At 48.6% G+C, this 15,095-nt stretch overlaps 1 protein-coding gene across 1 annotated transcript in view; it reads right to left on the reverse strand.

The window, feature by feature from the left end:
- ARHGEF28 (Rho guanine nucleotide exchange factor 28) overlaps positions 1 to 15,095 on the reverse strand; it is a 1,107,856-nt gene that overhangs the window by 544,027 nt on the left and 548,734 nt on the right. The gene's annotated exons all lie outside the window — the stretch shown is intronic.

The following is a 15,095-nucleotide window of genomic DNA, read 5'->3' on the forward strand; positions in this document are numbered from 1 at the left end:
TTACAAATGACAATCAATCAAATATTTTTAAAATAGAGCAGAGAGACTCCCGGCTTCCGCCTCAGGAGTTTGTACAATACCAATGGCGGCGCTTGCAATCAGCGTCCCTAAGTAGACTTTGGCGGGGGGCATGGCCTCCGAAAAGGGGGTGTGGCCAGCGGGCTGGGCGGACGGTGGCGAGGAGAGTCAGTCTTCGGTAACAAACAGCGCTAGATCTGCTGTGGGAACCGGACTGCTAGTAGAAGTAAGTTTGTTTAAAAGCAATTTATTTACAAATGACAATCAATCAAATATTTTTAAAATAGAGCAGAGAGACTCCCGGCTTCCGCCTCAGGAGTTTGTACAATACCAATGGCGGCGCTTGCAATCAGCGTCCCTAAGTAGACTTTGGCGGGGGCGTGGCCTCCGAAAAGGGGGCGTGGCCAGCGGGCTGGGCGGACGGTGGCGAGGAGAGTCAGTCTTCGGTAACAAACAGCGCTAGATCCGCTGTTGGAACCGGACTGCTAGTAGAAGTAAGTTTGTTTAAAAGCAATTTATTTACAAATGACAATCAATCAAATATTTTTAAAATAGAGCAGAGAGACTCCCGGCTTCCGCCTCAGGAGTTTGTACAATACCAATGGCGGCGCTTGCAATCAGCGTCCCTATGTAGACTTTGGCGGGGGCGTGGCCAGCGGGCTGGGCGGACGGTGGCGAGGAGAGTCAGTCTTCGGTAACAAACAGCGCTAGATCCGCTGTGGGAACCGGACTGCTAGTAGAAGTAAGTTTGTTTAAAAGCAATTTATTTACAAATGACAATCAATCAAATATTTTTAAAATAGAGCAGAGAGACTCCCGGCTTCCGCCTCAGGAGTTTGTACAATACCAATGGCGGCGATTGCAATCAGCGTCCCTAAGTAGACTTTGGCGGGGGGCATGGCCTCCGAAAAGGGGGCGTGGCCAGCGGGCTGGGCGGACGGTGGCGAGGAGAGTCAGTCTTCGGTAACAAACAGCGCTAGATCCGCTGTGGGAACTGGACTGCTAGTAGAAGTAAGTTTGTTTAAAAGCAATTTATTTACAAATGACAATCAATCAAATATTTTTAAAATAGAGCAGAGAGACTCCCGGCTTCCGCCTCAGGAGTTTGTACAATACCAATGGCGGCGCTTGCAATCAGCGTCCCTAAGTAGACTTTGGCGGGGGGCATGGCCTCCGAAAAGGGGGTGTGGCCAGCGGGCTGGGCGGACGGTGGCGAGGAGAGTCAGTCTTCGGTAACAAACAGCGCTAGATCTGCTGTGGGAACCGGACTGCTAGTAGAAGTAAGTTTGTTTAAAAGCAATTTATTTACAAATGACAATCAATCAAATATTTTTAAAATAGAGCAGAGAGACTCCCGGCTTCCGCCTCAGGAGTTTGTACAATACCAATGGCGGCGCTTGCAATCAGCGTCCCTAAGTAGACTTTGGCGGGGGCGTGGCCTCCGAAAAGGGGGCGTGGCCAGCGGGCTGGGCGGACGGTGGCGAGGAGAGTCAGTCTTCGGTAACAAACAGCGCTAGATCCGCTGTTGGAACCGGACTGCTAGTAGAAGTAAGTTTGTTTAAAAGCAATTTATTTACAAATGACAATCAATCAAATATTTTTAAAATAGAGCAGAGAGACTCCCGGCTTCCGCCTCAGGAGTTTGTACAATACCAATCGTTTGCTAATCCCTATCAACTAACAAAGTTCTATCGAATAGAGAGGACCACATGACTAAAATGAAATTTGGTAACTTGGTTTAAATTTATGCAGCGTGAGAGGGATGGTTAGGTGTTAAAATTGGGTCGCGATGGTAAATTTGGTATAACCGCCTTCCGCTGCATCACATGCTTTAACCTTTGGTTAGTTAGTGCATTATATGAATCACATTATTAGCAAGTCTTTCTTTACGGAGTGTACAAAGAGCTCTAATAAATGTGTAGTGCAGTTACATAGAACATTAGAAGTGCAGTTACACAGCACTTGCAGGAGTCAGCAGTAGTACCGTCACAGAGAGCCCTACCTGAGAAGGTCCAGGGAGCACCAACCTACAGGCTGTGCAGTTGCAGTTATCACATCTTCCTTTAGTTTGGGTGGGGGTGGGGGTGGGGATGCAGTGTTATGGAAGTCACAAGTTATTTTGTTTTATGGCTGTTTTTCATTCATTTACACCCCGTGCGAGATGCCTTATTTTCAGCTTGTGTCTTAATCCTTCTGTCTACCCTCGAGACAATGTGTCTGTTGCTTTGGTCGGTGTGTGTGTGTGTGTGTGTGTGTGGGCACACTTCATAGGATATGTTGCGTCTTTTGTGCAGTGCCTGCATGCAGGCATTTGCAAACATGAACAGGTTCATTGCCAGGCTGCACAGCTTTCAGTGTATCCAATATATTTCCTTTGTTCAAACAACATATTGAGTTGAAATATGCTGGGAAATGAAAAGGTGGATTTACGTGCTATGACCATTATCGTGGAAGGTGTCTGCAAGTAAAACGTTGCTGTTCATGCACTTATTTTGAATTAGTGGCATAAGGTAACATTGCTTCCTAATGCTTTACAAATTGGCACTGTTCACAAATAGGATACATAAATGGCAACATTTTCAGGAACTGTGGGGACGTTGTGTATCAGCATTTTTGATGTAATTTACCACCAAATTAGAGCTGTGATAAACTGGTTAGATTTACTGATATTATTTCAACACTACATAGATATGTTAGGTTGTTTCCGAACGTCAAAGAACATGTCAGAGTATATTTATGCTACTGAGTTTTCCCCAAACTCTGGTGTATAAGCGAGGTAATACATACGGGTCTTTGTATGCAATTGTCTTGCACTGTGTGGACAATGTACCAGTGGTCCAACAGTTGTGTGGTCCTTTTTAGTGGTTGTTGGGTACGGTAAACTCATGCCTAATGTTTTTAGTAGATGTGTCACAGAGTGTGCTTCATGAGTGAGGCTGTTGCTTTGCTTGACATTGCCTTCTTGAGGTGTGTGAGGTTGGATTCAGCTTGTGCCGGCTGTACACACATAGGGTGTTCATGTGCAGTTCGAATGGTGAAAGGGAATGGCTGTTCTGTAAAGACCAGGAAATAAAGCCTCTAGTGTATGGTTGAGATGGAATTCGTACACGTCTTGTGTGGGTTTGGGATGCATGTGTGGGGGGCCTGCAGGCATGCAGTCATGCATTTTTCAATGTTTTCTAATGGCTTTGTATTGCCAGTTTGGGATATGGAGCCACAAGACTGGTTTGGTTTTGGCTGGGCTATAGATCCCATGGCTAACTTGTAAGGTGTAAGGCTCTTATAGTCATGTAGTTGTGTGGACGGGTTCTTGTCAAGCTAGGGTATGGCATTCTTGGTCTTTGTTTATAACACAAGACTGATGTGTAGTGGTGTGTCAAACTGCAGGTGTGGGAAGCTGTAATCATCCAGTTTTCTTGGGTGCATGCATGGGCCCTCTAACTGTTGCAGTGATTGGCTGGGGTATGAAGTCCCTAGTCAGTCAGCTACTGCAAGTCCCAAATGTCTTGTGAGACTGTATGTGTGGTGAGCCTGCAGTTTTGCTTTTACATGTTATGTTATCTGTTACGCTCAGTGACAGTTTTAGGTGTGGAGCTTTACAAATGATGTAGGGCCAGGCTGGTGTATGGAGCACAAGACAACAGGACATTGCAAGACTTGCACATTTTGTAGACCACAGAGGTGTGGAACTTATCGTGGCGCAGATGTATAGTTGTGAACTGTGTTAAAGATGAGTTACAGAGCCCTGGTATGAGAACATGTGAGCACAATTTGGCGGCGTCAGTGCTGAATGTTTATTTATATTCATGCGTATTGGTTGTATGGATTAGTTGAGTGTACTGTTGAGTATGAAAGATATCATTCATGTCTTGTAGAGAGTGTTTAAGAGTATAATGATATAGAAAGCTTTTAGTGGTGAGTGGGTGTGGATGAGTGAGGTATATTTAAGGAAGTTTAACTTTCATTGGTTGTATGAAACAGCTCTGTTGTGCAAAACCAGTTATGTGGTATCAAACTGAGATATTGGTTGTGTGACTGCAGCATCCATGAGTAGGGGGACTGGGAGATGGAAACTGTGGTGCAGAGTTCTTAGTTTTTGAGTATTCCACCTGGAGTGTGTCAGAGCTGGTTAAGAAGGGCTCAGCTAAATTATCGTCTAGCTCTTGTTGTTTTTTCTTTGATATACTATGTACCTGTAGTTGTAGATAGCTAAACAACGTTGTGAATTTAACCTTCCATGTGTACTCAGAGAATACTACACCTACATTTCGCAATAGGGCTGCCTCAGTGTGTGAATAGATATCTAGTCTTGCTTACTTTCCATCTGGCTGCTCCTGTTGAGAGGATTATGGGTTATACTGTCCTTGTTGTTCTCTCAGGCTCGCAGAATAGCAAATCTAGAGCGGCCAAAGAGTGTAGAAATTCCTTCTCAATCTTGACCCTTCCCAGGTTATAACTGCACTTTGGCAGTAATCTTGTGAGGTGTGCTAATTGATATATAATGTAATAAGATCTCATGTGTGAAACCTGAGGCCTATATATAATTTCTGCTAGCCAATCTATGAGTCTGTCTCAGTATAGGGAGTGGTTAACTCTTCAACCAGTAAATCCGATATATAAAGAAGGCTAAAAAGGTTGACATTTCTGTTAGGAGGCCTCGCAGTCCAGATATGGATTCATCTGGTGAGATACAGTAAAGGTGTTATGAACATAGGATCGCTTTCTGTCAAGATACTTTTACACGCTTAAGTCTTCATACCTGGCATCAAGAGGCCTACACTTCTCATGCTATAAAGTGTGGAAATAAGTGTGGATAAGTCCAAGCAAACTCTCTGTAAACTATAGTCTCAGACAACAACATCATCCTGAACTCAGCTATGTGAAGAGCGTGAGTATATGATGCACATATTTCCTAAAACCACTAACAGGAATTACTTCTAAACAAGTATCTCAAGATGCATGGACGCCTGGCTTGGGAAATCCCCAGGTGTGGAGTAATAGCTGTGTACCCATTAAGGTTAAGGATAAGGACATCACTAAGCAGCAGTGAGTAAAATAACCCCACCAGTTGCCAAGGTATCAGTTTCCTGTTGTCGGATGTCCTCACATTCTTGGGTAGAATATCTGACTGACGGGACTTTCTGCCTTCTCATGAATTGAAGTTTCTCAACTTTCTGACTGAAGTTCTAACTCAATAGGCAGTTTAGCCAAACCCTAGTTCCAGTATATGGCTGATTCCATAATCTCAGCCTCTTCAGAAACATCCCACGCTAGTCAGCACCATTCTCTGGTTCTAGGGCCTTGCCCACTCTTAAGCACCCATCATTCCAGGAGCAGGATCCCATGCAGGCAGGCCACTGCCAGCAAACAAAGACGGTAATATTCCTGAGTGCTTGGTCCTTGACATTGCCTTATCTCTGTTCTTGGGAGGAGTCCAGAAGATTAGAGATTCAAGCAGCCTTTCACTGTTCTCCTGGCAGGCACAGGGAGTTCTTCTTAACACAGCAGACAGGAAAGACTTTTGGCCTGATTTAGATCTTGGTGGATGGGTTACTCCATCACAATTGTCATTGCAGTGGCCCTGGGGCGTGGGCGGTGCACCTACCTTGCGCCTGACTTGATACCTGATGGACGGACACACGATTAGAGCCCGCTGTTGGAAGGAGACGCCCGAGTCGGACGCAGGAGTCCCATTGACGGGGAGGCGTGGGAACAGGTCGTACCACTGGTGATTCCCGCGAGCTGTGGACACACCTGGGCCTGTCCCTCTGTGGTAAGATGGCGGCAACCGCCAAGCAGCAGAAGGAGAGGTCAGTGAAGGAGCTACTTCTCAAGCCCGGGACAGGAGGGTCCGAATCACCTAGAGCGAAGGGGGGCTCTCCGACGACCCAGGGCCAAAGTGAGATGGACGGCCCGGTCATGCGGGGCATCCTCGAGTCCTTGTTCGCCAACCTAACCGGGAAATTTCACACCATGAAGAGGAGCTGGCGGCTGAACTCCGGGATCTGCGCAAAGACATTGATTCGGTGGGAGAACGCATAGATGACCCGGAGACGCAAGTGGCGCGAGGGATGACGAAGTGGCCCACCTCCAACAAGAGGTGCTAAGACTCCAAGAACAGCACCTAGACCTCCAGGCCCAAACTGAAGACCTGGAGAACCGCACCTGGCGGAACAGCATCCGAGCGGTCCCGCAGGGCCTGGAGAGTGAGGACATCAAGGGCTTCGCCTACGATCTATTCCGACACATCCTTGGGGCCTCTCCGGAATGACAGAGGACCCAGACGACCGGCAACAGTCCCTCCCCCCCCCCGACATTCTGACCTGTATCCACAATTTCCAGCTCAAGGAGCATATACTGCATGAAGCCCGAGCCATACATCCTCTGGACTATTGATCCTGCAAGCCCCTTCTTTTCCAGGACCTGGTGCCCTACACTCTGAAGAAAAGATGGGAGTGCTGACCTGACACGGAGTTTCTTCGCTCCAAAGAGGTCTCCTATTCCTGGGGGCACCCATTCAGGCTCGTCTGCAAGTGGGAGGGCCGGCTACACCAGGTGCGCTCTCTCCGGGAGGCAACATCTATCCTGCCGCTGACAGACGCGGTCGACGAGACCCCCAGGAGGGATGCACCCCAGCACAAAAAGAAGAAAGCGGTAAAATGGCAGCGGGTGGAGAGGTCCCCACTCCATACCCGTCCTGACCCGGAGACAATGGCAATAGAAACGCCAGGCCGTCCTCAACTCCCTTATGGGGGACTCCCACCCCGCTGATTAACATGGAGGTCTGGCTATGTTTCATTTGCCTGACACTGGGGAGTGCATCGCCTTGACATCTATTGCCTAGGAGGGGGGGGGGGGAGCTGCAGGTGGTTCCTGCAGTCCATCTTTCGTTCCTCCATGGGGCTGATCGCCCCGGACAATGATCGATTTCAGGACTATGGTAAACCTTTACTGTTTTTGTTAACTGTTCTTTGTTTAAATTTGTTTCATTGGGGTTCCCCGCTTTCCTCCTAATGCTACCATTGTGGGTTCCTCGACAACATGGGCTCCATCCTTCACACCTGGACACAGATGGGCGGAGTATGGGCATGGTGGCAGCACTTTGGTCAACACGGGGATGGCTGGCATTAAAATATCATCCTTGAACGTCAAGGGGCTCAATAACCCTGTCAAACGGAGGGCTGTCCTGTCCTACTTGGAGAGTTCGGACGCTCACATCTGTCTTCTCCAGGAGACCCATCTTTTACCCACCGACACACACTGATTGCGCTCAAGGGCTTTCCCACATGAGGTCTTTTCTTCTCGGGCCATGAAGACTGCGGGGTTAGCCATTTTGGTCTCCTGTAAATTCCCAGGCTGCATAGGTGACAAGCAGGCAGAGATAAAGGGCATATTCTGTCACACTGGGCACATCTAGCTTCATAGTCGCTACGATCTATGTTCACAATAAGGGTCAGGAGGGGTTTCTGAGAGATGCAGTGCGTGACCTACCTGGCTTACCAGATAGGTCGATTGTCTTGGGAGGGGACTTCAATTTAGCTTTCGATGACTCGCTTGACCATTCAGTGCAGAGATGGGGCCCAGCGGGAGCACTATCCACTCAGGGAAACGTTTGTTGAGCCAGGAGGGGCCTTACAGACACCTGGAGACTCCGACAACCGCGCTCCAGGGAATACACATTTTACTCACACTCATAAGTCCTATGCCCAGATTGATTACATGCTCACGTTGGACACACAGACTCAAGGATTGCAGGTAGTTGACATATACCCGTGCCCGTTATCAGACCACTCTGCAGTACACGTCACGCTGACCCTTTCCACTGATTGTTCTGCCCATAGATTCTAGCGCCTGTGTGAACCCATGCTTCAGCGTCCTACTGTGGTCCAGCAGATTGAATCTTGCATTTCTAACTATCTTGCTTTGAACGACACCCCTGCCATACGGATGACGACCCTCTAGGAGGCTTTGAAAGCTGTTGTTTGGGGAGAATTTCTGGGTATCGCAGCTGCGGATAACAAAGCTCAATGGAATAAGAGGGAACAACTTAGTAGGGAGGTGACAGAATTGGAATAAATTGACCAACGGACTGGAGCACCTCAGATCTGGAGGCAACTCAAGACAGCCCGAGCGCAGAAGGCGGGCATGGACATCGACAAGGCAGAGTATGCGGCCCTCCGATTGAAACATGCTTTCTTTTTAGGAGGAGATAGATGTGGTAGGCTGTTGGCCAATAAGCTACGGGCGCAGAGGCAACTGTCCCGAATCACCAGGATTTTAGATCGGCAGGGTCAAGTGCTCGACACTGACCGCGAAATAGCGGACACATTTCGCTCCTTTTACGAGGACCTGTACACGGCACAGTCATTGTCAGCCGATTGCCCGGCGCAGTACCTCAACGGGGCTATGGCGGCGAAACTTGCACAGAGTCATGCCAACACACTTGGTGCCCCCATTAGAACAGAGGAAGTCATTGCAGCCATCTCCCGCTTGAAACTCCACAAATCCCCTGGTCCGGACGTCTTCTCTACTCTTTTTTATAAGAAATTCTACCCAGTCCTGGCTCCCAGACTTGTCCGACTCTTCAACTCCATAGGGCCGGAGGCACTGCTGCTTCCTGCTATGCTGGAGGCCTTGATCACGGTCCTACCAAAGCCTGGTAAGGACCGACGTTTCTGTGCCTCTTTCCGCCCTATCTCGCTCCTCAATGTGGATTACCGGGATTCTCGCCCAGCGGCTCTCTACACATCTCCCGGGACTGATAGTGTCATGTCCCCTTACGTAGTGGTGAGTGTGTGTTGTTGTTGGTTGGCTGTCTAGCTCTCCATGAGAGTGCAGTGCCGCAGGTCACCTCCAGAGCACTTCCAGGTGACACCATTTAAAATCCCGTTATTCTCAAAACCAAGTGCTTCTGATCCTGATTCAGACGCTAATGTTCCCGGAGCCAGTACCAGTGGATCCGTTTTACCCATCAGGTACCCGGAGTACGAACCCTTTCCTTGACTCACTATTGCATTTAGACTTCTCGATTGTCAGAAGGCTAAGGGAAGGGCTGCATGCCTAGGATGCGTCGCATCCCTCCCTTACCCTTCCGACCCTGTCAGCGCCGAAGCGCTGCTACTGCCACTGAAGAGTCCAGTGCGGGTGCATTTACTCTTCTCCTTGTTGCCCTTCACGGTGGGTGCAGGAGCGCGTCACCATCCTTCTCTTGTTGCCCTTTGCGGTGAGCGCAGAAGCGTGTCACCGCCCATTTTCTTGCCGGCACCGCGGTGAGCGCTGGAGCGCATTACCGCTTTCTCCTTCCTTTTTCCATTCGGTGAGCCCAGGAGCGCATCACCGCTTTCTCACTCATTTACTCCACACCACGGTGCGCACTGGAGCGCATCACCACTCATTTCGTTGTATCCACATCACGGTGAGCGCTGGAGCACATAACATTCTCTTTCTTTGTTCCACACGACGAGTGCAGAAGTGCATTATTAATTATTCTTACTTCCGTGGAGTAAGTGCAGGAGCACTTAATACCGTAACTGCTATCCCAGGGAATCCCTTGCAGTATTGATACCGTGGTGTCCAGCACAGGTGCGCTCTCTGTTATTTTGAAGTCCTTGGTTGGTGAGCACACCTACCGGAGATTCCTCAAATGGACACATCCTTTCAGGTGACTATTGTTATTCTTCCTACCATCCTCTTGATGAATGCGTGTGTAAGTGTATGTGTGAATACTGGTTAAGGCAGTAAGTGACCAATTGTTGGTTATATTTCACGGCAACAGGTCAGGAAAGGCAGCAACTCCACGGGATGTCTGTTATCGTTTCATCACACCTTAAGGCACATCACTTATCGAGGATTCCTTCCGCCGGTCTTCACCACGCCCCAGTCTGGTACTATTTAAGATAGGACAGGGGAGGAGGTGGGAGACGGTGGAGGTTATTCATATCATCTCTGTGAGACTACTCTACAGGCAGACGGTAAGGCTTGTGGGGTCTGTGACAGATAGACCCCGACCAGTCTGGGTTTGTACCCAGCCGCCAGTGCTCAGACAATACTAAATGTATTCTTCACCTAGTAGACCGATCAGAATGATTCCCGGCGGAGCGTATGATCTTCTCTGTCGAAGCCGAGAAGGCTTTCGACAGGGTCCACTGGCCCTATATCCTGGCCACCCTGTCTCACTCCAGCCTCCCCGACTGGTTTCTTCACTGGGTGTTCTGTAGCTACGAGAATCCTGTTGCCACAGTACGGGTGAATGGAACTGCCTCAAGCGTCTTCCCCATTCGCAGAGGGACGCGACAGGGTTACCCCCTGTTGCCACTCCTCTTTGCTCTGTATATGGAGCCTATGGCCCAAAGAGTTCATGCGGATCCTGTCATTAGAGGTGCACAGTTCGGCGGCACAGAGCACAAGCTGAGCCTTTATGCGGACGATGTGGTGGCCACGCTGGAGCGCCCCAGGGAGTCCTTCCCGGCCTTCTTGGCGGAGCTTGACAGATTTGCCTCTGTCTCGGGGTTCAAGATTAACGTGCATAAATCCCAGGAGCTAGCCCTTGCGCGAATGCCTGATACGTTACAGCTCCTCCAGTGCTCCTACCCTGTCCAGTGGGCCCAAGAGTCCCTCCCATATTTGGGGATACAAATTACTGCAGCCGTTGACTCCACTAATGCATCGAACCTCACAGTTCTGCTCTAACAGGTCCGGGAGTGTCTCCGAAAATGGAAGCCGCACGCACTGTCTTGACTGGTCCGAATTGCAATGGTAAAAATGGTAATCTTACCTAAAATTCTCTACATATTCCACACACTACCACTGGCTCCTCCAACTGGGGTTCTACACTCCTTACAACGAGACATGTACCGCTTTATTTGGCGCAATCAATGAGCCCGCATGAGTAGGGAACTAGCTTATTGCAGCCTAGATGAGGGGGGTCTCGGGATTCCTGACCTAGGGGACTACTGGCGAGCAGCCCAGCTGAGGGCCCTGGTGGAATGGTCCCGCCCGGAGTCCGAAAAGCACTGGCTTTTCATGGACCATTCTCTTGCCGGTCAATCTCTCTGGGGCGTTCCTTTCCTAGCTCCGCCTGGGAGTCCTTGCAATTTGTGTCTCTCGGAGGTGACCCGTCCCACTCTCTTGGCCTGGGATAGAGGGGCCGCTGACTGAGGGCTAACCACCTTCCCCGCCCCACTCACGCCTTTAGTCCGGGACCCTTGACTTCACGCCGGGGCTAGATGAGACCGGGTTCCGGCACTGGACAGGAGAGGTGAGCAGGTCCATTGGCCATTTCTTTGATCTTAAGGGCATTCGATCCTTTGAGGATATTCGCAGGGAACTGGCCCTACCCAAAACATAGCGATACCGGTATCTCCAGATCCAGCATTGGGTTCTTCAGAGCGACGTCCGTGCGGGCGCAGAGCGACGCCTTACTCCCTTTGAAAAATGGCTCCTCACTTGACACACAGATGCTCGCCTAACCTCAGACTTATATAAATTTACACGCCCTCTATGCGGAGGAGGGAAAGCCCCAGGACAGCTATGGTGGAAGAAGGAGCTGGGCAGGGGACTGACACAAAAGGAATGGTCAACAATCTATTACAGGGCTCGACACACGGCTCGTAACATGGCCGACACTGTCACTAAAGTGGCTTCCTATTGGTATCTGACCCCTGAACGTTTACACCATGGCAATACCTCTCATAGTCCCCTCTACTGGAGAGCATGCGGCGCTCTAGGCACACTCACTCACAGTCTTTGAGAGTGCCCGTTGCTGGGGGACTATTGGCTACAGACTCTAATCTTTCTAAATGATGCTACATTTAGGAAAGAATGGGCCATGATCGCGTGGCATTGTACCCGCGACTGGCTTGTTCTGATTATTAAAACCGCTTTGAGACTCTCGGATGCCCTACAAATTGAAATACAGGAAACCGAGTCTAAATTCAAAACTACCATAACTGGTTACAAGAAAAAGTTGGACGAGATTAATAAAGAGTTAAATGAGTATAAAGATAACCTGACACAAGCCAAGGTTAACAAATTTCAGAAAGATTTAAAGAAATTTGAATATGAGAAAGTGTATCCGTACTCAGCGACAACTTATACACCATCCTCAAGTAATCAGTCCAATGAAAATCTGTCAGATGACAATACATCTAACAGCAGTGGATCAAGTACGGGGTCCGCTAAGCAAAGAAAGAAAAGAGGAAACAGGGGCAATCGTAACAATCGTGGCCAACAAGGCTACTATAACCAGCCGCCCAGATGGCCAGGCCCACCACAAATACCAACAATGGGCCCCCAATTCCCCTTTCACCAACCACCATATCCCATGATGGGCTGGAACCCAGGATTTTTTCCGCCTCCAAACTTCCAATCCAATCAACGCCAGCCTTTTTTAGGCCAGGGCAGGAGAGGAAGGGGAAAGAGAAGAGGAACAGGCCAACCAGTGAACCATGTGTCTTGGGAAACCGACGATGCAGTGAGCAGCCACACCCGCAACAGGGAACAACGACAACAACAACCAGGCACGAGCGGAGTTTAAGTCTCATAAACAATCTATCTGATAAGGTGTTAACTCCTATCGAAACCACAGTTCTAGAGAGAGGTCTGGGCTTTGTCCCAACTGCCCGCCCTGACAAATTCAAACTTCACTGTGAGCTTTCAGCATTTTTTAGGAAGTTAAAACTCAAAGCTTTCTTTGAAGGAAAAGAAGACCCAAACGAAGCACAACGTAAAGGTGATACCGGGTTGAGATTGAACTCTACTTTCAATCCTCCAACCCAGGCAGTACCTGTAGCCATCACAGCTTTTGAACAAGCTGTATTTAAGGACCTCGAAACATGCCAAGCCAATCCCACCTTCGGCAATTTCAGTACTGAGGAATACCAGGCACAGAGATCCCTACAAAATGATCCCAAGATTACCATAAAACCAGCAGACAAGGGAGGTGGTTTGGTAATCCAAAACACCACTGACTATGAGAAGGCGTGTGAAGTCCTCTTAGCAGACAGGAGGAACTATACCCCCCTATCACAAGACCCGACACACGAGCTGAGTGTTCGGATTACCGATCTGGTCAATAGAGCTGAAGAGAATGGTGAGATCTCTAAGAATGAGGCGGGTTACCTGAGCACGAGTGAGGGCAGGACACCTTACTTTTACACCCTCCCGAAGACACACAAGAATAGGTCACCCCCTCTGGGCAGACCGATAGTCTCAGGGATCGGCTCCCTTTTGGAACCACTCTCGCGATTTTGCGACTACTATTTAAAACCCTTAATACAAAGCACACCTTCCTATCTGAAGGATACCAAGAGCCTACTTCAACTACTCCAAAATATTGACCTCCCACAGAATACAGTCACTCTGGTGACATTAGACATTGAGAGTCTGTACACCTGCATTCCCCAGGACGATACTATCAGGGTCCTAGGAACAGCTTTAGACTCCATTAACTGGGATTATCAAGCCTCAAAAACCTTCATCCTAGACTGCGCCACCTTGGCCCTAAAGGAGAATTTTTTCGCCTACAAGGACACCCTCTATCTACAAACGACTGGAACCTCGATGGGTAGTACCTTTGCTCCCAGCGTGGCGGGGCTGTATGTTGCTGACTTCGAAGCTAAACATATCATGCAACCCAATAGCCCCTACACGTCTTCGATAAAAATATGGAGACGTTACATCGATGATGTCCTGATCATTTGGACAGGCGATGATGACCAACTACAGGCATTTTTACTTTGGATTAACACACTAGATGTGAATCTGAAGTTCACCTCTGAATTGAGTAAGACAGAAGTGACATTTTTGGATGTAAAGATACAGGTATGTGGCACCAGACTCACGACCAAAACTTACCAAAAACCATCAGCACGAAATAACTTATTACAATTCACCAGTTTCCACCCGAGACCATTAAGAGAAAACCTCCCTTATGGCCAATACCTCCGGATCAGACGCAACTGTTCTGAGCTCCAAGATTTCAAGACTCAAGCCGCTGATTTAACAGAGAAGTTGGAGTCCAGAGGTTACCTTAGCCATATACTGAACAAGGGCTACAAGAGAGCTCGCAACCAACCACGGGAGGCTCTCCTTGAGGACAGGCTGACTCACACTCAGACTATACCACTGACCTGTGTGACAACTTACAGTACAATGTCGAATTTCTTGAAGAAATCCATTAATAAAAACTGGCGCATCGTGTCAAGTGTCAAAACAGACTGGGAGAAACCTTTGTTCTCGTTCAAGAGAGGGCGGAGTCTAAAAGATTCCCTCGTTCATACTAGACCCAGAACTGAAACACCACCAACAGTCAGATCAGTCACGGAAATGTGGGGTCTGCCGCAAGTAACTGGACACTTCCCCTGTGCGAATTGCAGTGTCTGTCACTTGACGACACACACTAAAACCCTTGACCTTGAACCAGGGAAGGTATGGACACAGAAACACCACACAAACTGCAATACGCAAAATGTTGTCTATCTGATCACTTGCTCTTGCAACCTACGCTACGTAGGCATGACAACACGAAGAATTAAACAAAGGATAGGGGAACACCGGTCCAACATTAGGTGTAAAAAACTGACTACTAAAATGAGTCGCCACTTTTTGGAGCACAACCATACCCCCAACGATCTACACTGGACTGTCATCGAACATGTGACTGGCACCCAAAACCTTTCTAATCTCCTCTTTCAGAAGGAACAAAGGTGGGTGTACAGATTGGGGACCCACCTCAGAGGACTCAATGATGATATCCCGTGGAATACTGTAATGAAGTGAACTGTATCATAACCAATGGATAGAATTCATAAATATGTACAAATTTCTGGACATTATAATGTAGAACTCTAACCTCAGAGCTAGAGTCTGTGGAGTGAGCAAGCCGCTTCAATGACAACCTTAAGACCTAGGTTACTAGTGTGTCCAAATGCTTTGTGAGCATTTCACTCTCATACTGTAACCCTAACATTGATAGCTTAACCTTGCGCTGGCCCTTTAATCACTTACTGCAACGTTAATGTCAGGGCAAGCACAGCAGTTTTGCGCCCAGTCTTACCTAGAAACATACTACCCACTGA

Source organism: Lissotriton helveticus, chromosome 2_1, assembly GCF_964261635.1.
Source record: "Lissotriton helveticus chromosome 2_1, aLisHel1.1, whole genome shotgun sequence".
NCBI lineage: Eukaryota > Metazoa > Chordata > Amphibia > Caudata > Salamandridae > Lissotriton > Lissotriton helveticus.